At 39.5% G+C, this 22,541-nt stretch overlaps 1 protein-coding gene across 23 annotated transcripts in view; it reads right to left on the bottom strand.

The window, feature by feature from the left end:
- Positions 1-22,541, bottom strand: part of LOC141548335 (uncharacterized) — a 360,889-nt gene that overhangs the window by 32,782 nt on the left and 305,566 nt on the right. For 18 of the 23 annotated variants that reach the window (XR_012483902.1, XR_012483904.1, XR_012483903.1 and 15 more), the window contains 3 exons: positions 4,830-4,939; positions 3,019-3,140; positions 2,201-2,263 (listed from right to left, as the gene is read on the bottom strand). The exons of 1 other annotated variant lie outside the window; for it this stretch is intronic. The gene's annotated coding sequence lies outside the window, so the exon portion shown is untranslated. Of the gene's footprint in view, positions 1-2,200; positions 2,264-3,018; positions 3,141-4,829; positions 4,940-11,341; positions 16,973-22,541 lie in introns of those variants that run through there. 4 more of the 23 variants (XM_074277129.1, XM_074277132.1, XM_074277138.1 and 1 more) reach the window with 2 other exon arrangements.

Genomic DNA, 22,541 nt, shown 5'->3' on the forward strand with positions numbered 1-22,541 from the left:
GCATAAAGAACGAAATCATAAATAAATTGGAGGAACATGGGATGGTTTACCTCTCAGACTTGTGGAGGAGGAAGGAGTTTTTGTCCAAGGGAGAACTAGAGACCATTATTGATCACAAAATAGAACATTTTGATTACACCAAATTAAAAAGTTTCTGCACAAACAAAACTAACGCAAACAAGATTAGAAGGGAAGTAACAAATTGGGAAAACATTTTTACAGTTAAAGGTTCTGATAAAGGCCTCATCTCCAAAATATACAGAGAATTGACTTTAATTTATAAGAAATCAAGCCATTCTCCAATTGATAAATGGTCAAAGGATATGAACAGATAATTTTCAGATGATGAAATTAAAACTATTTCCACTCATATGAAAGAGTGTTCCAAATCACTATTGATCAGAGAAATGCAAATTAAGACAACTCTGAGGTATCATTACACACCTGTCAGATTGGCTAAGATGACAAGAACAAATAATGATGAATGTTGGAGGGGCTGTGGGAAAACTGGGACACTGATGCATTGTTGGTGGAGTTGTGAAAGAATCCAACCATTCTGGAGAGCAATCTGGAATTATGCCCAAAAAGTTATCAAAATGTGCATACCCTTTGACCCAGCCATACTACTACTGGGCTTATACCCCAAGGAACTACTAAAGAAGGGAAAGGGACCTGTATGTGCCAAAATGTTTGTGGCAGCCCTTTTCATAGTGGCTAGAAGCTGGAAGATGAATGGATGTCCATCCATTGGAGAATGGTTGGGTAAACTATGGTATATGAATGTTATGGAATATTATTGTTCTATAAGAAATGACCAACAGGAGAAATACAGAGAGGCTTGGAGAGACTTACATCAACTGATGCTGAGTGAAACGAGCAGAACCAGAAGATCATTATACACTTCAACAATGATACTGTACGAGGATGTATGCTGATGGAAGTGGATTTCTTCAACATAGAGAAGAGTTAATCCAATTCCAATTGATTAATGATGGGACAGAATCAGCTACATCCAGAAAAGGAACACTGGGAAATGAGTGTAAACTGTTATTTTTACCTTCTGAATCCAATTCTTCCTGTGCAACAAAAAATTCGGTTCTACACACACATATTGTATCTAGAATATACTGTAATATATTTAACATATATAAGACTGCTTGCCATCTGGGGGAGGGGTTGGGGGAGAAAGGGAAAAAATCTGAATAGAAGTAAGTGCAAGGGATAATGTTGTAAAAAATTACCCATGCATATGTACTGTCAAAAAATGTTATAATTTTAAAATAAAATAAAAATTTTTAAAAAAAGAAAAAGAAAAAACAAACAAAACAAAAACAAAAACAAAAAAAAGAAAATTGTAAAATAGTATGCCAGAAATTTGTCCCTGACAAACACCTAATACACTATAGCAAGTTAAGCTTAAAATGGGTTCATGATTTACAGTTGAAGGGTGATACTATAAGCAAATTAAGAAAATAAGGGATAGTCTACTTCTGCAGGTGGTGGAGAAAAAATTTATGATCAAAGAAGAACAAGAGAACATTATAAAAGACAAAATGGATAATTTTGACTATATTGAATTAAAAAACATTTATACAAACAAAACCAATGCACACAAAATTAGAATGACAACAGAAAAACTGAGGGAAAATTGTATATCCAAGGGTTCTGATAACGGTCTCAATTCTCAAATATATAGAGAATTGATTCAAATTGATAAGAATACAAGCCATTCTCCAAGTGATGAATGGTCAAATGATATGAGCAGACCATTTTCTGATGAGGATATTAAAACCATTTCTAATCATATGAAAAACTGCTCTAAATCTCTATGGATCAAAGAAATGCAAATTGAGACAACTCTGAGGTACCACTGCACCCCCTCAGATTGGCTAAGAAAACAAACAGTCCTATCCACTGCTTCCATGTTCCTTGCCTTTGGAAGAAGGAAGAAAAAACAGAACCCATACAGCTGTCAACCTCCATGGGAATGTGGGGAGACAACCCTTCATTCTGCCATGCCTCCTTCACCCCCAAGCCTAGGATGAACTTGTATACAGCCCCTCCTGGCCACATCCTATGTGGAGAAGACCAGCAACAGCTTCTTCTTCCTCTTTTCCTTTTCCATTCTAAAACCTCTCCCCAAAAGGACCCTTTCCCCTCCAGGTATTGTGAGACTGCAAACAAAACAGTAGATTCTTACCTCACACAAGAACTTGGGTTAGACTCCGTTCAAACATGTCCACCTCTCCAAGGCTCCAGTAGACTAGAGAGAGAGAGAAAGGGGGTGTGGGGGGGGTGAACCAATAGTGCGCTAATGAAGAGCAAGCAGTCTATCAAGAAAGCACAACTTGTGCAGGAGCCATTTAGCAAGGTACATGGTATTCATCTGTATCCTCCCCCAGTTTCACTGTACTCATTCTCTATGCTGTGCTAGGAACATCATGTTCACACCAGTTATTCCACAGCCATAAATAGAATGCACATTTTTTATAAAAATTTATTTATCAAAGGTAAAGTTACTCTCTTTCTCTTAGTTTAACTTTTTCAAAATCAGGAACTGTCACTGCAGAACATAAAATCCTCATTTTACAATTAGTATACTTAATAAAGTTTTTCTTCCTATTATAAACATAACCTCTTTTAGATTAGGAGGTTGAGAATGGAAGGGAGGGGAGCCAACAAAAATTATTTAAGCTTTAGGATCCTGGTTTCCAGTTCCTGAGAACATATTTCCACAATTCAGTTTCTTAATACAAAAATGTATATTTCGTGGGCAACAAATATTTTTAAGATCTGAAGGAAGCCAGGCTTGTATCGGATAGAACAACTGATTTAGAAGGTTTAGACATGGGGGAATTAATTATACTTTTCAGAGAGGCAATAATTGAAAACAATGAAGCATAATGTCGGGACTAGCTCCCTGGAGGACCACAGGATCAGTCAGAGTCAGGATCAATCAAAATCCTTGGTCTTTAGGGGGAGAAGAGAAGGAGGCAGGAAAGCTGCCACTGGGCTTACCAAGGATGTATCCTGGCTTCTGGAGTCCAGAGTCTCTAGCTTCTCTCCTCCTCATCCTGCAGCCATGTGACCATGACCTCTCTCTCTCAGTCTTCCAATCGTTGCCTACTATTACTTCACCACTAAAAATTCAGCAAATGCCAACCATAAGGAGAGCCATCACATTACCATATCACCTGAGTATATGCTTATAGAGCCATTACCTCACAGCATAAAGATAATTAGCTATTTTATGTATGTATGTATATATATATGTGTGTATATATATATGTGTGTATATATATATATATATATATATACATATACACACACACACACACACACACACACACACACACACACACACACACCAGTACTCTGGTGTCTGATTCAATCACACCTTTTCAGAATTTTAACCCCCTACAATACACCTGCTGTGGGCAGCACACTAACCCCAAGGGACTCCTGGGAAAATGCCAGTCCAGGATACCTGCAAGACTACTGCCTGATATGAACAAGACACCAAAAAGAAGGGATTGTTGCATAAGGGCAACCAAGGCAATCTCTTCCTATAAGTAAGAAACCAAATAAAAAGGGCAATGGCAACCAGAGCTAGCCCCTGCTGTGGAAACCAGGGCTAACATCTTCTCTGGGCAGCACATCAAAGCAACGGGACTGCTGGGAATAGTCTCAACATACTCTCAAAGGATTCTTAGAAGTTTCTTTTACTGGCTATAATCTGCATTCATGGGAGGAGATCCTGAAGATATCATACAATAAGGAAGGCACAGGTCCTTTGCATAATCCCATTTATTTCATGCACACATCATCTTTGAAAGAGTCCTAGTTAAAAAGTCATCACTTGTGTTTGGGGACTCAGAGAAGAATGTGGGCCATGAGAGTAGGCCTGGGTAAATACTGATTTAGTGTAAGTCTGTCCCGAACCGGCAGCTTCCAGTAGCACAGAGTGGGCCTGGAAAAGCTCTTTGTGAAAGATACATACAATGGAAAGGTCGCCAGGTGCCCTGGATCTAGAATGTACTGAGCCCAAGTACTCTGGGCAGTGACACATCATTATAAAAGTCACGGATGATCCAGTGGAAAACCTTGGTACATGGAGTAGTGTAGCAAATAAAAAGGGATCATCGAGAGCCCATCAATAGTGAGCGTTCACTGGACAAATAATACCACACTAAACATAGAAGGTGAGGAGAATTAGGAAAGCAGATGCACATAAGACAGCCTCGGCTTTCTAGGTACTAGCAATACTAACAATGATGACAACAAATATAAAATGGTACATATACCATTTTACCCCCATCATCTAACTTTCCCCTCAATTTATGATTATCAAGGTAAAGGGGATATGAAGAATTAAAAGAATTCCATGAGCTCCTAGTTCAATACACATTTGTGTCCATAAAAGTAAGACAGCTTCTGAACTCCATGCCTTCCTTTCTGGCTAGGTTTAACTGAATCAGCCTACCTTACCATAAGCTTCCAGTCAAATCCTGTTGAATCATGAGGCAAGTAGCCAGTGTGGGGAAGTGATCTACTCTCTTTCCCCCTGTACTTGCAAGCTCACTCTAGAGAAAAAACCATGAATGCTGGCTATGGACTAGAAACACCCCCTAGTTCCCATTTCTTTTCCTCCCACCATGCTTTAAACAGCTGTTCTTCCCCTGCCCCCCACCATTGCCGGAATGCTTCTGCCACCTCTACTTGTAGAATCCCCAGTTTTTGTCAAGGTACACCTTGGCCACCACCCCTAAGATGAGGCCTTTCATACTTCTTTCTCCCTTGAAATTGCCTTACATCATGTGCTTTCTTACATGTGGACGTGTTGAATGCCCATCACAATCCCTGATCCAGTAGAATGTGATCCCTTTGAGGGAAGAGAATCTTTAGTGTTTTGATTTCATGTTCAAGAGCCTGGAACACACTGGGAGATAAATGCAAGTTTGTCAACTTGAGTTAAACTGAAAGGTATCTGTACTCAGAGACCTCATACAATTTTGCCTCTGGCACTAAGCAAAACTACTAACTGGAGGCGGAGAAAAGGAAAAGAACTCCCCCACAAAAAGCTCCCAGTGAGCTTAATAAAATGTAATGCTAATTTACTCTAAAAGGAGGAAGGGATATGGATTGTTGTTTTCCTACCCTTTTTTTCTTATAATGCAATGGTGATTGGGGCTTTTAAAATTTTACTTGTGATTTTAATTTTTAGATCGTACTCATTTCCAAACATTCTTTCTCCCTATTACCAACCCAAGTCAAATTTACACAAAGAATGGGGAGATTAGAACACTGAGAACCTTGGAAGCCAGGGGATGGTGATAGAGAAATTTATACATTTGAATGCTTCAAAATATAAAAGGCAGGGTAATTTTTTACAACATTATCCCTTGTACTCACTTCTCTTCCGACTTTTCCCTTCCTTCCCTCCACCCCCTCCCCTTAAAGATGTTAACTATGTTATAGTATATCCTAGATCCCATATATGTGTGTGCAGAACCGTACATTTCTCTTGCTGCACAGGAAGAAATGGATTCAGAAGGTAAAAATAACCTGAGAAGAAAAACAAAAATCCAAGCACTTCACACTCATTTCCTAGTGTTCCTTCTCTGGGTGTAGCTGATTCTGTCCATCATTGATCAAGTGTTACTGAATTAGATCTTCTCTTTGTTGAAGATATCCACTTCCATCACAGTACATCCTCATACAGTATTGTTGTTGAAGTGTACAATGAGCTCCTGCTTCTGCCCATTTCACTCAGCATCAGTTGATGCAAGTCTCTCCAAGCCTCTCTGTATTCATCCTACTGGTCATTTCTTACACAACAATAATATTCCATAACATTCATATACCACAATTTACCCAACCATTCTCCAATTGATGGGCATCCATTTATTTTCCAGGTTCTAGCCACCATAAAAAGGGCTGCCACAAACATTTTGGCACATGCAGGTCCCTTACCCTTCTTTAGTATCTCTTTGTGTTATAAGCCCAGTAGTAACACTGTTGGATCAAAGGATAGGCACAGATCGATAACTTTTTGGGCATAATTCCAGATGGCTCTCTAAAATGGTTGTATTCGTTCACAACTCCACCAACAATTCATCAGCGTCCCATTTTTCCCACATCCCTTCCAACATTCATCATTATTTTTTCCTGTCATCTTAGCCAATCTGACAGGTGTGTAGTGGTATCTCAGAGTTATCTTAATTTGCATTTCTCTGGTCAATTTGGAACAGTCTTTCATATGAGTGGAAATAGTTTCAATTTCATCATCTGAAAATTGTCTGTTCATTGCCTTTGATCATTTATCAACTGGAGAATGGCTTGATTTCTTAAAGAGTCAATTCTCTATATATTTTGGAAATGAGGCCTTTATCAGAACCTTTAATTGTAAAAATGTTTTCCCAGTTTGTTGTTTCCCTTTTAATCTTGTTTGCATTAGTTTTGTTTGTACAAAGACCTTTTAATTTGATATAATCAAAATTTTCTCTTTTGTGAGTAATAATGATCTGTAGTCCGTCTTTGGTCACAAAATCCTTGCTCCTCCACAAGTCTGAGAGGTAAACTACCTAGGTTCCTCTCATTTATTTATAATCTTGTTTTTTATGCCTAAATCCAGGACGCATTTTGATCTTATCTTGGTGCACAGTGTTAAGTGTGGGTCCACGCCTAATTTCTGCCATACTAATTTCCAATTTTCCCAGCAGTTTTTCAAAAATAATGAATTTTTATCCCCAAAGTTGGGATCTTTGGGTCTCTCAAACACTAGATTGCTATAGTTATTGACTATTTTGTTCTGTAAACCTAACTTATTCCACTGATCAACTAATCTATTTCTTAGGCAATACCACATGGTTTTGGTGACTGCTATATAGCTAGCCCATCTGCATATGATTTTTTTTTTCATTAATTCCCTTAAAATTCTCAACCTTTTGTTCTTCCATATGAATTTTGTTGTTATTTTTTCTATGTCATTAAAATAGTTCTTGGGAGTCTGATTGGTATAGCATTAAATAAATAGATTAGTTTAGGGAGTATTGTCATCTTTATTATATTCGCTCGGCCTATCCAAGATCATTTTATATTTTTCCATTTATTTAAATCTGACTTTATTTGTGTTGAAAGTGTTTTGTAATTTTGCTCATATAATTCCTGACTTTCCTTTGGTAGATAAGATTCCCAAATATTTTATGCTATCTACAGTTATTTTGGATGAAATTTCTCTTTGAATCTCTTGCTGTTGGATTTTGTTGGTGATGTATAAAAATGCTGAGGATTTATGTGGATTTATTTTGTATCCTAAAACTTTGCTAAAGATATGAATTATTTCTAATAGCTTTTTAGTGAATCTCTGGAATTCTCTAAGTACACCATCATATCATCTCCAAAGCGTGATAATTTGGTTTCCTCATTACCTATTCTAATTGATTTAATCTCTTTCTTGACTCTTATTGCCAAGGCCAGTGTTTCTAATACAATATTGAACAGTACTAATGGTGATAGTGGGAAACCTTGTTTCACTCCTGATCTTACTGAGAATGGTTTGTTTATCCCCATTACATATGACACTTATTGATGGTTTTAAATAGATGGTCCTGACTATTTTAAGGAAAAGTCAATTTAGTCCTATACTCTCAAGTGTTTTTATTAGGAATGGATGTTGGATTTTATCAAATGCTTTTTCTGCATGTACTGAGGTGATCATATGGTTTTTGCTAATTTGGTTATTGATATAGTCAATTATGCTAATAGTTTTCCGATGTTTAACCAGCCATGCATTCCTAGTATAAATCCTACTTGGTCCTAGTGTATTATACTGGGAATGATTTTGTGTAATCTTTTAGCTAATATTTTATTTAAGATTTTAGCATTAATATTCATTAGGGAGATTGGTCTACAATTTTCTTTCTCTTTTTTCAAACTACCTGGTTTAGGTATCAATACCATGTCTGTGTCATAAAAAGGATTTTGTAGGACTCCTTCAATCCCTATTTTTTCAAATAGTTTATACAGCATTGGGGTTAATTGTTATTTAAATGTTTAGTAGAATTCACATGTAAATCCATCTGGTCCTGGAGATTTTTTCCCCAATTGAATAATAGCTTGTTCTATTTCCTATTCTAAGATGGGACAGCTTAATCAATTTACTTTTTCCTCTGTGAATTTTGGCAAGCTATATTTTTGAAGGTATTCTTCCATTTCATTTAAGTTGTCGAATTTATTGGCATAAAGCTGAGCAAAGGAATTCCTAATTATTGCTCTAATTTCCTCTTCATTAGTGGCGAGTTCTCCCTTTTCATTTTTAAGACTAAAAATTTGATTTTCCTCTTTCCAATTTTTAATCAGATTTACTAAAGGTTTATCTATTTTGTTGGTTTTTTCATAGAACCAACTCTGAGTTTTATTAATTAATTCAACAGTTTTTTTTTACTTTCAATTTTATTAATCTCTCTTTTTATTTTTAGAATTTGAAGGTTAGTGTTTGGGGGATTTTAATGTGTTCCTTTTCTAGCATTTTTAGTTGCAGGCCCAATTCACTGACCTTCTCTTTCTCTATTTTATGCAAGTATTGCCTGTAGAGATATAAAATTGCCCTCTATTCCCACTTTGGCTGTATCCCACACATTTTGATATGACATCTCATTATTGTCATTTTCTTGGATGAAGTTATTAGTTATGCCTATGATTTGCCGATTCACCCAATCATTCTTTAGGATGAGATTGTTTAGTTTTCAATCATTGGTCTATTTTTCCCCGGTTTTTTATTGAATGTAATTTTCATTATATCATGGTCTGAAAAGGATGCATTTACAATTTCTGCCTTACTGCATTTGAGTTTGAGGTTTGCAGATGACATGATGGTATACTTAGAGAACCCCAAAGACTCTGCTAAAAAGCTATTAGAAATAATTCAGAATTTTAGCAAAGTTGCAAGATACAAAATAAATCGACATAAATCCTCAGCAATTTTATATATCACCAACAAAATGCAACAGCAAGAGATACAAAGAGAAATTCCATTCCAAACAAATGTTGAGAGTATAAAGTATTTGGGAATCCATCTACCAAAGATTAGTCAGGAATTATATGAGAAAAATTACAAAACACTTTCCACAAAAATAAAGTCAGATTTAAATAATTGGAAAGACATTCAGTGCTCTTGGATAGGCCGAGCAAATATAATAAAGATGACAATACTCCCCAAACTAATCTATTTATTTAGTGCTATACCAATCACACTCCCAAGAAACTATTTCAATGACCTAGAAAAAATAACAACAAAATTCATATGGAAGAATAAAAGGTCGAGAATTGCAAGGGAACTAATGAAAAAAAGTCAGATGAAGTTGGTCTAGATGTACCTGATCTAAAGCTATATTATATAGCAGCAGTCACCAAAACCATTTGGTACTGGCTAAGAAATAGACCGGTAGATCAGTGGAACAGATTAGATACAAAGGACAAAAAAAGGGTACATCTATAGCAATCTAGTCTTTGACAAACCCAAAGATACCAACATTAGGGATAAAAATTCATTATTTGGAAAAAACTGTTGGGAAAACTGGAAATTACTATGGCAGAAATTAGATATGGATCCACACTTAACACCATATACCAAGATAAGATCAAAATGGGTCCATGATTTAGGCATAAAGAGGGAGATAATAAATAGATTAGAGGAACACAGAATAGTCTACCTCTCAGACCTGTGGAGGAGGAATTTATGACCAGAGGAGAACTAGAGATCATTATTGATCACAAAATAGAAGATTTTGATTACATCAAAGTAAAAAGTTTCTGTACAAACAATACTAATGCAAACAAGATTAGAAGGGAAGTAAGAAATTGGGAAAATATTTTTAAAGTTAAAGTTTCTGATAAAGGTCTCATTTCCAAAATATATAGAGAACTGACCCTAATTTATAAGAAATCAAACCATTCTCCAATGGATAAATGGTCAAAGGATATGAACAGACAATTCTCAGATGATGAAATTGAAACTATTTCCACTCATATGAAAGAGTGTTCCAAATCACTACTGATCAGAGAAATGCAAATTAAGACAACTCTGAGATACCACTACACACCTGTCAGATTGGCTAAGATGACAGGAACAAATAATGATGAATGTTGGAGGGGATGTGGGAAAACTGGGACACTGATGCATTGTTGATGGATTTGTGAAAGAATCCGGCCATTCTGGAGAGCAATCTGGAACTATCCCAAAAAGTTATCAAACTGTGCATACCCTTTGATCCAGCATTGCTGCTATTGGGCTTATCTCCCAAAAAAATACTGAGGAGGGGAAAGGGACCTGGATGTGCCAAAATGTTTGTGGCAGCCCTTTTCGTAGTGGCCAGAAACTGGAAGATGAATGGATGTCCATCCATTGGAGAATAGCTGGGTAAATTATGGTATAGGAAGGTTATGGAATATTATTGTTCTGTAAGAAATGACCAGCAGGAGGAATACAGAGAGGCCTGGACAGTCTTACATCAACTGATGCTGAGTGAAATGAATAGAACCAGAAGATCGCTGTACACTTCAATGCTGTATGAAGATGTATTCTGATGGAAGTGGATAACTTCAACATAAAGCAAATCCAACTCACTTCCAGTTGATCAATGATGGACAGAAACAACTACACCCAGAGAAGGAACACTGGGAAGTGAATGTAAACTGTTAGCACTACTGTCTATCTACCCAGGTTATTTACACCTTTGGAATCTAATACTTAATGTGCAACAAGAAAATGGTATTTACACACATATATTGTATCTAGGTTATATTGTAACACATGTAAAAATGTATGGGATTGCCTGTCATCAAGGGGAGGCAGTAGAGAGAGGGAGGGGATAATTTGGAAAAAAAATGAATACAAGAGATAATGTTATAAAAAAATTACTCATTCATGTATACTGTCAAAAAAAATTTATAAATAAAATTTTAAAAAGAGAGAGAGAGAGAGAGAGAGAGAGAGAGAGAGAGAGAGAGAGAGAGAGAGAGAGAGAGAGAGAGAGAGAGAGAGCGCGCACCGGGCTAGAAACAAGGCTATTCCTAAAGTTTTTGAGTCCAAGAAACTGGGCTATCACCAGCCTACTATATGGGGAGATGCTGATCAACATGGTGGTGGCTTGACTCTCCTGGCATATGCTGCATCCCGTCCCTCCCCTGGGGTGCCTCGCTACAAAGAATGGAGACATATATCCTTCAACACAAAGGATACACTGGGTGATCCCACATGGTGGGTGTGAGCATGTGGAAATATATGATCAATGAGGAATTACTAGGGAGGAATTACTAGGAAGGATAGGGGTAAAATCACCAAGGAAGAATACAAGTGGACGAAAAGATATGCTGCTCATGAGGAGATGGTGACAGATGGCAATTGGATAGATGGGGAGCTTCTTTGGTGCCCGATTCATATCAGGAGACAGCTAGGAAGACTTTATTGCACTCCTCTCTGCAGTAGCAAACTGGAAGGTAAAAAAATGTCCATCAGTTGGTGAATAGCTGGATAAATGTCTAAATATAATGGAATACTATTGTGCCATTAAAAATGACAAAGGAAACAGTTTCAGAGCAATTTGGGAAGAATTAGTAAGCAGAACCAGAAGAACAATTTAAACATAGCAACAGTGTGAACACAAACAACTTTGAGACACTTTGAGTAGTTCAGTGGCCAGTCATGATGTCAGAGGGCCAATGAGAAGGAATGTGATTCACCTCCTGACAGAGAAACGATGGACTAAACACGGAAAATCAGACACACTTCTGCACATGGCCGATATCAGAATTTGCTTTGCTTGACTATGAATATCTAATATAAGCACTTTGTTTTCCATTTGTTTTTCCAAGCAGGAGTTAGTTGGGAAGGTGAGAGAGAGAAAAAAATGCATGTGAATTTTAAAAATTAACTTAAACTTTAAAAAAATGAAAGAGGACATCTGATATATTAGATAGATTCCGCACAAAAAACTCATGGGAAAATATAGATGCGGATTGTAGAGCACTGTTAAGGACGGATAGATAGTTGTAATCTGTAGCATTTGAGGAAATTTTGATGTAGTTGAGTTTTCAGATATTTTCAGAATATCAGAGTACAGGATGTCCCTAAAGTCTTTGCGCAATTTTAGGGTAATAATAATAATAGCTAATATCGATATTGTACTAAATGCTTTACAGTTATTATCTCATTTGAGCCACACAACAACCCTGGAAAGTAGATGCTTTTGTTATCCCCATTTTACATGTGAGGCAAATAGTTTAAGTGATTTATCCAAGGTCACACAGACAACAAATGTTTGAGGCCAAATGTGAACTCAGGTCTTCCTGTTTATCCACTAAGGCACTTAGATGCCACTACAATGAAAACTTTAAAACTGCATCGAGACCGCCATTCTCTGTCCTGTGAATAATCAAGGACTGGTGATGTTTAATGGACAGTAGAGGCCGTGTGCCAGAGTGGAAGTAGCTGGCCTTCCTCGGTGTTCAAATGTTGATTCTAATCCATACCATCCAGGTCACTATGGGCATCAATTATTCTCTGAGATTTTAATGTCTGGGTGAATGTAAAGTTCTGATCGTCTCTCAGTTGCAATCCTTCTCTGGGAGGAGGTTTCTTTTCTGCATAATCTTTTCCTCTATGAGCAGGTTTCGTGGGAGGCTTCTGGAGCCTCCAGCCAGCCTCTTCTTCTTCCTGAATCCTGGCTCTGAATCTCCTCCAGCTCTTGTCCTTCCCCAGTCCAGACTGCTTCTCCAGGCCCAATGTTGCCTCTTTTATCCTCCCAGAGAATGGGCGTGGGATAATGCAAGGGCTTCTGGGAAGAAGTACTCCAACCAATGAGCTTGCTCCTCTTATCAAGTCAACCTGAATTCTCACCTTGTTGTTGTCCAGACAACCTGAGTTCTCACCTAGTAATCCTAAAAGGTGAAGAGCTCATCTAGATCAGAGCATAGACTTTAATACCCTGAGAGTTCCCTCGATCAATCAAATCACAAGAGGTCGGGAGGTAAAAAATGGAGAGACGTGATTGTGGCACACTTAATGGAAGGAGTCCTTTGGAGGGCTTTCCACTAGCTTAATTTCTTCTTTTCTGTCTCCAAATATGCTGTCAGCTCTGTACAAACCATGACAACGAGGGCTGGGTTTGGAGGATCCACAACCCAGTTCTTCTTCCTGGATCACCTTGATGAAGTCATTTAACTGGCCTGGTCCTTAGTTCCCACATCTAGGCCAACTTCTGAGGTCACTTTCAGTGCTAGGTTTCTGAAAATAGCAAACTATCTTCTTACTTTCTCCACAACCTTTAGGGCACTGATTGAAGGGATTTGGACATGAACTGAGGGAATTCAGTTACAATAGATCATAGAACAAAAGGCTTCCTGGCCTTTCTGTAGCTCATATTGGTCACCTAATCCTCTTTGTGAAAATCCTGAAAGAGGAAAGGAAAGAAAGCTGAAGGAATATGGAAAAGCATCTGCCCTTTGTAGAGGGAACAAGTGAACAATTGAACACCCGCCCTCGGCCAGGAGGAAGATCCAATTCGCTCCAATGAAAGCAGCCACACAAATAGCGGGGCAAAGATTGTTTTCATTCACATCTCAAAGAGGCCATCAACTCGAATGAGAATAGCTAAATTTCTTTGCAGCAATTCCCTCAGTGACATGTTTTCATTTTCATGAGAACAGGATGGATGGCTGAACTATTGATGGAAACTAGGCACACTAATGGCCTGGAGGCTTAGCAACTCAGGATTTGTTACTATCCAATAGTGATGACACACCCCAGATAAAACCCAGCTTTGGCTTCTAAGGGGAATGAAAGAGATAAAGGCATATACACATACGTGCCCACACATAACTATGGAGAGATGCAGATGTGACACTGCTAACAAATACCCAGGGCACATAAGATGCGCATCAGCACTCTGCAAGGGAAACACAAAACGGGCAATTGTATTGAAGCCTTGCTTGGGAATGAACAGTATGGGTGATTCAGAGGAAACAAACATTTTCTTTTAGCTCGCCGTATTTGTTGCATGATTTGCCTAATAACCGCTTCTACTCCTTCGTTCATGTCTTTAAATAAGCACAGTCATGGGGGCCATGACAATTACAAGGGTGCCATTTGTATTACATCAACACTGGATCTCCATTCAGAAGGTGGCTTCCAAACAGAGCTATACTCCAAAGCTCTATTCTGGCCCCTCTCCTCTCCTCCACCCAGAGGACTGTGCTCCTAGGGATTTAATTAAGATCTCTGTGCAGAAGATTCTCAGTTCTTTTTATTGAGCCCTAATCTCTCACATCTATGACTGCCCATAGGACATCTCGAAATAATTGTTGGCCAGGCATCTCCAACGCCTGAACTGTACCTTTCTCTCCAATTCTCCCCTCTTCCTAAAAACCCTCTCACTGTTAAAGTCACCCTTATCTTCCAGGTTCTTCAGGCTCACAGCCTTGGCATCAGCTGCCATTACTAACCCTTACCTCAAAATCCACTCACGTGCCAAGCCCTGTGGAGCAAACGACACTCTCTTTGCCATATCTCATCTGTATCCCCATCTCTCCTCTGACGCGGTCATCGCCCCGGTGCAGGTACCCATCACCTTCCTCCTGAACTGTTGTAGCAGCCAGCGGATTTATTTCCCAACCTTTAGTTCATTTTCCATTCAACTGTCAAATTGATCTTGCTAGAGTACAGGCTGATCATGTTGTACCCACTATTTAAAAAGTTCTTTAGCTTCCCATTCCTTCCAAAATAAAATATAAACGTTCTATTTGACTTATAAAGCTCTTCATTATGTGGCCCTTTGTTACCTCTCTAGTCTACTTATACCTCCCTTCTTCACCGTCTGACATTCAAGAACACAGGCCTCCTCTTCCTCTTCTTTGGACAGGACTTGCCATCTCGTGACTACCGGAATTTCCACTGACTGCCCCCCATATCTAGAACTCCCTCCCTCCACATCTGCCTCTGCTGCTTTCCTGGCTTCCTTCAGGCCTCAGCTAAAATCCTACTTTCTTCAAAAAGCTTTTCCCAATCTCTTTCCAGCTATGATTTTCTCCTGCCTGCATCTTGTCTGTACATCGTTGTTTGCATTTTCTTCTACAGAACTGGATTGTGAGCTCCCTGACATCTAGAACTGAAGGTCTGCTTAGCACAGTGTTGAACACTTAAGGATCCTTAATAAATGTTTACTCACTTTATTTGAAAGACCTATTTTCTCTCTCATTTCAGTAAAATCATAAATCTGGATAAATAACCAGCTGAATGAATATGACACAGAAGAGAAAGATGTAACAATATTTTTACTTTTCACATACCCACCAGCCATACCCATTCTGAGCCCAGGAGGCCGATACTTTTTAAACATCCCACTGTGAATATCTATTTCTCACAGATTATTTTTAAGTATAATAGTAAATTCAACATTAGCTCCAAAGGTGTTCTGTTTACTTGTATCTCCCCCTGACCTTCCTTCTAGTCTTATCTGTACATTTTAAGCAATCTTTCATTGAAGTACTTTTTTCTTCTTTTGTACCATTATTATTAGCTTCCCTCTATCACCTTCTTCAATTCAATTAAGGCTACTTCTTTAAGATTCACCAATGACTCCAATCCTCCTGTATGGCTACAATTTCATCAATGTGGGCAAATCCTTCCAGTAGTGTAGCTTCCGGAACATCAATGTAGCTTAACACTATGTTTTGTGACTTTTTTCAAATTCCTCTAATAAATCATCAAGGGTGGTAGGGTGGGGAAAGGCGCTTCCCAATGCGCTGGGGTCCTTCCTTCAGGTCTTCTTATCATTACAGCAGTGCCGTATGTGTGCAATCCATTATGTTATCCCTTACAAGACTGCTTCACCTCCTCTTCTCATTATGTATTTCCTAGATGGTACATTATGTATGCGCCAAATTTATTTAAGACAAAAAATGGCTTGTTCATTTTTTTCTGACTTTTACAAAGTCCTCTTCAAATCAGTGGCTAGCATGGAGAGGATTCTGGGGTCTTGAAGGGCGCACCAACAAATCACAAAGTCTGGGAGGCAACAAAAAAGCTTTATTTGGCTCTGATAACAAACCGTGTTTGCTTCCTGAGGACTAACCTAAGCAAGTTCCCTGAGGTTTGCCACCAGTACGAGGACTACTTAGTAATAAATTATTTGTAACCTTGAAACATGTTCTCCAATATGCCAATGGATCTGTGACTTCACTGCATAGATATTCCCTCTCCTGGTGAAGACTACAAGCCATTAAGACTTGTCAAATTCCTGTCCCTGTCCTCCTAGAAGTGCAGCACAGCAGGACTCCCTGATGTACTAGGTAGGGGCCTTTCTTGAATACTCCTGACATCATGAGGATATCAGAGGTGAAAGCAGATTGTCAATCAGCCTGTGTAACCCCACTGACTTCTCTCAGTCTTGTGATCTTTCTTTCTCACGTACACAGATGTCATCGAAAACACCTGTTAACATATCTCTCTTTTATAACTCCGGTTTAGAAAGAGTACTCCCTGCTCATACTCAATATGTCTCTCTCTAGTGGGTATTTCTCATGTGGATTTTGCTAAGTGTTAAACAATAAATCAAAATGCCAAATAGTATGTACAATGTGCCACTGGGTTTTTTGTAAAGATGGTCAAGTTAAACAATCTAATCTGTTGTTTAAAATTCTACCTGAACCTGTCAATTCCATCTAGCATGAAGAAGTGAGGAAAGGGAAGGGGAAAAGAAGGACAAGAAAACAGAGAAGGGAAAGGAAGGGAAGGGGGGAAGAAAGCGTGGGGAAGGAAGAGAAAAGGAAGGGAAGAGAGAAATAAATGAAGGGGAAAAGTTAAGGGAAAGAGAAAGAAAAAGAAAGGGAAGGAGGAAGGGAGAAAAGAAAAGGGAAAGGAAAGGAAAAGTGAAGAGGAGGAAAAGGGAAGAAAAGAAAAAGGAGTTGAGGTTACAGAAAGGAAGGAGAAGGAGTAGAGAAAGATAAAAGAATAAAGATATTTAGAATGATTTTGATCAAAGTTCTAAATTAATATCTGAATGAATAAACATCACAGATATTTCATTTGCAACAACTGACATTTAACAACAATCCTATTTCTAGATGCGGATTAACTGGCTTTTTGTGATTTAAAATAGGAATTACATATATCTTAAAAATGCTTATGTTCTACTGATAGAAAATGCTAGGTTGTTTCTCCTATTATTTTTCTTTTTGTTTACCACAGACAAAGCAAGCCGCTTTTTCTGCAGTTAAATAGAAAAAAAGCTTACACAAATAATGGGCAGGCATTGTCTTATTTTCTTCAAAGGTCAGATTAAAGCACTGCTGTGAGCATTCCCAAGCAGCTGGATTGATTGCCTGGATAATGTTTCATCTTCTCCAGGGCCTTAAAGACTGCTCTCCCATTGTATACAACTGTCTGCATGACAAAAGCAGGCAGATGGGTTTGGGACTCCCCCCTCTTTCTAGTGACAGCTATTCTGAGCAACATTTCATTTCCCTGAGCTTCCTTTTGGGGCTAGGTCAGTGCTCAAGTTTGTATCCACAATCATTTCTCAATTATGGGAGCAAACTTTCTCCATTGTATTTCATCTTCTGGGAATTGTGTTTCCCACTTCTCACTGATGTTATCTCCTGCCCTGCCAACTGGCTGGCTGACATTATGACCCTCTCCTTTGGTGTTTCCTCCATGTGCAACCCAGAGGAGCCGGAATGACTTTGCTATTCTCTTTGCAATGCAAACTTGACTACCATTCAAGACTTTTCCCCACTGCCCCAATGTTACCACTCCCGCAGCACCTGCTCTAGGCCCTTTGTGCCCCCACCCTTTCACCCTCTGGCACACTTTGTTTTTTCCCAGCAGAGAGCTCAGACACTTGCCCAGTAGCTATGCTGTCCAATCCTTGTCTTTTTCATCAGAATTCTCCATGAGAGCATTCCTGTTGGTGAGAACGCATGGGGGTGCGGGAGAAGGAGCACATCTCCTAGGCATACACCCTAGTCTCTCAGCATTATTAGCCTCGGCTTACCATCAATCTCCTACTCTTTTAAGAAGTACCCTTCTCACTGTCCTCATGCACTACAGTGTCTCTACAATGAAAACATCCCTAGCTGTGAATCAGGAGAGACCTGGCACCAAAGGGCTTCGGTTCACATCAGAGACTTACCCTTGACCCCCTCTCCACGGGGTCACTTACCCTTGACCCCCTCTCCAGGAGCAGCAGTCAGGTAGTGGGGCAAGATGCCCCAAGGGGGAGAATGTAAGCAGCCCATGCCAAGCACATGCTAGACATGGGCTTACAAAGACACCCCTCCACTCCCCAGTCTCGATTACTATTACAATTACTATTACTATTCTGTCCTAGACCCACCAGAGTACCTTTGACCACTGTCCTTTGCAGTGTGAACTCTACCTGGCTCGCCTCCTCTGAGGCCTTCTAAGGTCTCTGGCCACAATCTCTTGAATCTATAGTTTAATAACCGGTAGCGCACTCAAGAACAACCACGTGTAATCTTAAAAGCCTTTATTATACCTACTCACATAATGCCCTGACTGATGCCCTGACTTGTTGGTTCCCGAGTGAACACCTGGTCAGAAGACCCACGTGTTCACTACCAAAACCCTTACCTCTTTTGGCTACCCATCTTGGCTTGGCCAAGGCTAGGGAGCCAGGGTGAAGAGTGCGAGGTTAAAGAGGACCGCCTGCTGCCTGCAGTGGGCTTACATAGGGCCTGTGAGGTCACACACACAGCCAATCAGCGAGAGAGTCACCCATTACGAAGCTATCTCAGTATGGACAGGATCCCGCCCAAGGGCAGTCCTAATATCCACAGAAATTACTTCCGGGCCTCAATCTCCCGATGCGCTGTGGCACCCAGTTAAAGGCCCCTTACAATTCCCTTTCTCTTGTTTTGCGGGAACCGCACATCTCACCAAGCTAAACTTTTAGCACCAGCTATAGTTCACTTGATCCATGAGATGACAGAGTGTTATGCCCAAGGAGGTACAAAGCAGCAGATCAGTAAACAGAAGTATGACAATGAGAACCAGGCTCAACAGTGGCCCAAGTGTTCAACCCATTCATCAAAGTCATACTCGAGATTGGGGTTCACATCAGAGACTTACCCTTGACCCCCTCTTCAGGGGGTCACTTACCCTTGACCCACCTCTCCAGGAGCAGCAGTCAGGTAGTGGGGCAAGATGTCCCAAGGGGGAGAATGTAAGCAGCCCATGGCAAGCACATGCTAGACATGGGCTTACAAAGACACCCCTCCACTCCCCAGTCCCCTTTTCCTCTTTCTAGTGCCTGCCCAGTCGGGCCTGGGCAACAGCCAGCACCACAGTCACAGCTCTACAGAAGCAAAAGCCTGCTGGAGGTGTCAACCCTGGAGCACCAGTACTGCAAAGCTTGGAACCATGGGCATCCAGAGAAGACAACCTTGCAGCACCAGAGCAGCAGCTCTAGGAAAGGCCAGGGCTAAGCCAGGTGACCATGGAACAGAGGAAGAAGGGCATGACACCAGGGCAAGGAACTGTGAGTGGGGGTTTGAGTGGGTGGGTGGGTGTTGGGCTACCATAGGAAGTATTCCACCAAGCCGGACAGACACTCTAGTACCCAGCCGAGGCCAGTTCTGACCAGCCAAACGTTACTTGTTGCCCACACCTAGGCTTGTTGTTCCATGGATTACCCAGCATGAAAGGAGGCTGGAATGCTTTGAGATTCAGCGCCCTAAGATTCAAAAAGAGAAGAGTCCACAGGAAAGTAGCAGGAACAAGGCAAAAGACTGAAAAGGACAGAAAAGGAATAAGACCTAGAGAGCTTTGCCTATGGAAGAAGCTTTGACTGATGATGTTCTACCAAGAGAGATGGAGATCTTGCACTGGCTGTAGCCTGGGGGATTGGGTGCTTGAAAAATCTATTTGCCCTACACTGGAAGGGGGAATTGGAACTCCTGGGGGGCAACTGGTACCAGGGAATGGGAGAAGCTACAGACCTTAGGGTGAACAGAAGTGGGGGAAAAGGCTAAGCAGCAGAGGGTATAAGGAGTGGCAAGAATCTAGAAAGGATATACTTTGGAAGTTTTGACTCTATGAGAAAGTCAAAGAAAAAAGAGAAACCAGATAACTTGAAGGGTCATAAATGAGGGGCTTCAGCAGAATGGGAAAAAATGAATGGACAATCAAGAAAACAAGAGGAATTCTTTTTGTAAAGAATTTAACAAGTTAATGATAAGACTAGTTGAGGGGGATGAAAGGATGGAAGAATCTACTTGACTAAAAGAACAAAGGGAGAAATAATTACATATCCAGATAAAAATAGGGGATAAAAAGGAATAAGGAAAATTCTAAAGTGAAAGGGATAATAAATGAGAGAAAGGGATTGAAGTGATGGGAAGACAGACAATAGAAACAGTCATTTTCAAAAAACATTCAGGCAAAGTAACTGAAGGAACATAGTACTGTGTTTACAAGAGGAGGAAAAAAATCATAACTTGAAAAAAATCCCAAAATCAGATGCAGATGTAGGAAAAAAAAAAACTAACTTAAAAGTTTAAAGGTGAATGGATTCAAGACAATGAAAGGAAAAAAAATGACAGATCAGATAAAAAATAAAACCCTGCAATTGGATGGAAAAAATATGTCCTATGCATTAAGTGAATTTTAAAAAGGACTGTGATTACAATGACAAAGTAAAAACATTCAAAAATAAAAAAGGATAAGTAAGGAAACTATATCATGCTGCCAGAAAATATAAACAATAAACCAATACTTGTCATAAACTTACATTCTCCAAATGCCTTAGCATCAATAAAGGAAACCTCATCTGAGCTACAAGACTGGCCACAACACAACAGTGACAGGAGCCTTCAGTATCCCTCTCTTACTGTGAATAAGTCTAATGGAAAAATCAATAAAAGGGAAAATATGGAACTGGATAAATTACAGGAGAAATTGGAGTTAAAAGACTTATGGCATCTTTGAAATAGGACAGCAAATGAATATAAATATTTCTTAGCACCATATAGAAAATTTGCACAAACCTGGCCATGGATTAAGGCACAAAAAGAAGTGACAAACAAATGTAAAAAGCCAAAAGCTATTAATATATCCTTACAGACCACAAAAAAAAAAAATAATCATGGATTCAAAGACCAAAAAGAAAAGATACAGCTTAAATAGAAATTTAACAGTGAAATACTAAGTTATGAGAAGGTCACAGAACAAATCATCAAAAAATGTGAAAATGAAAAATATAAAACAAAATACCCAAAAGGCGCAAAATATCACAGTCTCCTAAATGCACTTTACAACCACTCAAGAGGGCTCTGCTTAACAGTACGCATAGAAAAGCTTAAATGGATGAAGGATGTCTTTCGGCCATCTATACAGTTGGTTGGATAACCCAACGAGCCGGTCTATCAGTAGACATACCTTGAAGAGATTCTACAGATGGACAATGAGCTGGGGCTAAAGTTGAATAAGAAGAAGGGAACACACTCCATGAATTTGGTATATGGCATAATAATTTCAACAAAGCCAAACTTCTGCCCTCCTGACCCTCCAAAAGATGAAACCTCTTTTTTTCTACTCTCAATATTCTTCCAGTTGATGTTCCATTTATGTAAATTATGAAACATCATAATATCCACAGGATCAACATTTCAGATGGCACAAAACAATGGAGAGATACATAATGTATGTAAACTGACTAGGTTAACCAAGAGAACCTCTAGCATAAAAGGCATTGCCCTAGAGATGAGACAGAAGCCATGCACCAAGCACATATATTACAACAGTACTCATGGCAGTACATGGGAGAATATTTATACGCAAGACTCCAGGATTGTAAGGGAAGCCCTGCTGAAGGATTGCTTGGAGAATGTAGATGAGACCTTCATAGGATGAGAAGCTAAAGCCAGGTTATAATCTGCACCCCTGGTAGGAATACTCTTATCAATGAGCTCATGAATTCATTGAAATACTAGTCTTATCACATCACATATTGTCTTAAATGAGGAGGCACTATTTGGAATTTCAACAGCCTTTTGTTACATGGATACACTGGATATGACAATATTGATTAGAAAGAAATTGGACCTTAGAAAACGGATGGTATTGGGAGTAGAAATGGGATAAATGAAATCCCTTGAAGACTGACTACCATTGAGAGAAAGAAGGAAAAAGGATCACCTCCCAAACATCATCATAATGAATTGGAAACTCACCTACTGAGCTCTCAGCACACTCCAGGGGGAAATGGAACAAAAGAAGATTCCTAGGACTCAGTGGGTCCATCCAAAGAGAGGTCTCCCCAGCATCAATAAGAACAGTCACAGCTGTGATGCTTACAAGTAACCATGGAAGTTCACAGCAATTACAAATGGAGGAAACCTGAGCAAATCAAAGGGCTTCCTTCTCACAGGACTCCCTGCCCAGCTTTGTGCCAAGGAAGAGCAAGCTGTCCAAGGTGGGCTCTGTTAAAAAAGCACATTGTGGGCAGGAGCCATTTAGCAAGGCC

The sequence above is a fragment of the Sminthopsis crassicaudata genome, chromosome X (genome assembly GCF_048593235.1).
Source record: "Sminthopsis crassicaudata isolate SCR6 chromosome X, ASM4859323v1, whole genome shotgun sequence".
NCBI classification, from domain to species: Eukaryota; Metazoa; Chordata; class Mammalia; order Dasyuromorphia; family Dasyuridae; genus Sminthopsis; species Sminthopsis crassicaudata.